The sequence below is a fragment of the Octopus bimaculoides genome, chromosome 10 (genome assembly GCF_001194135.2).
Source record: "Octopus bimaculoides isolate UCB-OBI-ISO-001 chromosome 10, ASM119413v2, whole genome shotgun sequence".
Taxonomy (NCBI): domain Eukaryota; kingdom Metazoa; phylum Mollusca; class Cephalopoda; order Octopoda; family Octopodidae; genus Octopus; species Octopus bimaculoides.
In genome coordinates this window covers 86,296,003-86,296,831 of record NC_068990.1, presented here as the reverse complement: position 1 = coordinate 86,296,831, position 829 = coordinate 86,296,003, and positions in this window count along the sequence as shown.

The window sequence follows — 829 nt, the reverse complement described above, 5'->3', positions numbered from 1 at the left end:
ATTTTGGGTTGGTGCATAATTATTGCGGCTTTTTTTTTTTCAACAAATCTTATTCAAGAAAAACAATAACAATATTTAACGAAAACATCTTTAAATGACGGTCTGACCGTCTGCCAAGCAAATGGGGAGCAGAAATTGAAGTAGATGGTAAATATGCTCCGGAATAATCATTTAAAGATGTCTTTGTTGAATAAAATTTATTGAAAAAAAGACGCAATAATTATGCACCAACCCAATATGTGTGTGTGTGTGTGTGTATTTGTTTGTATGTTTGTGTGTGAGTGTGTGTGTGTGAGTGTGTTTGTATGTGTGAGTGTGTGTGTGTAATTTTAGGCGAAACTAGGCCAGTGATTCACATACATGTATGAGTATATATATATGTGTGTGTATATATATGTGTGTGTGTGTGTGTGTGTGTGTTTGTGTGTGTGTGTGTGTGTGTAAGTATGCGCGCGCTGTGTGTGTGTGTGTGTTTGAAAGAATGAGTAGTGATGGGGTTTTTTTATGGGATAATTTTTAACAATATTAAGCTTAAAATAAAAATTATCCACTCAAGAAACCAATCATTACTCATTTTTTCAAATATATATAATACTCTACCAAGAACTTTCCCTTTACTATGTGTGTGTGTGTGTAAATGATAGGAGACATTTTCGTCACGGTGACTCAAACTAATAGGTGTGCCCTCTGAGTACCCAAATTGGTGTGTCACTAAAAGTCCGGTTTGAACCGGAGAAGTGTTGCCAAACTGTTTGCCATAACTCTTTTGCTTTAATTTACATATGCGTGTGTGTGTATGTATGTATGTATGTATGTATGTATGTATGTA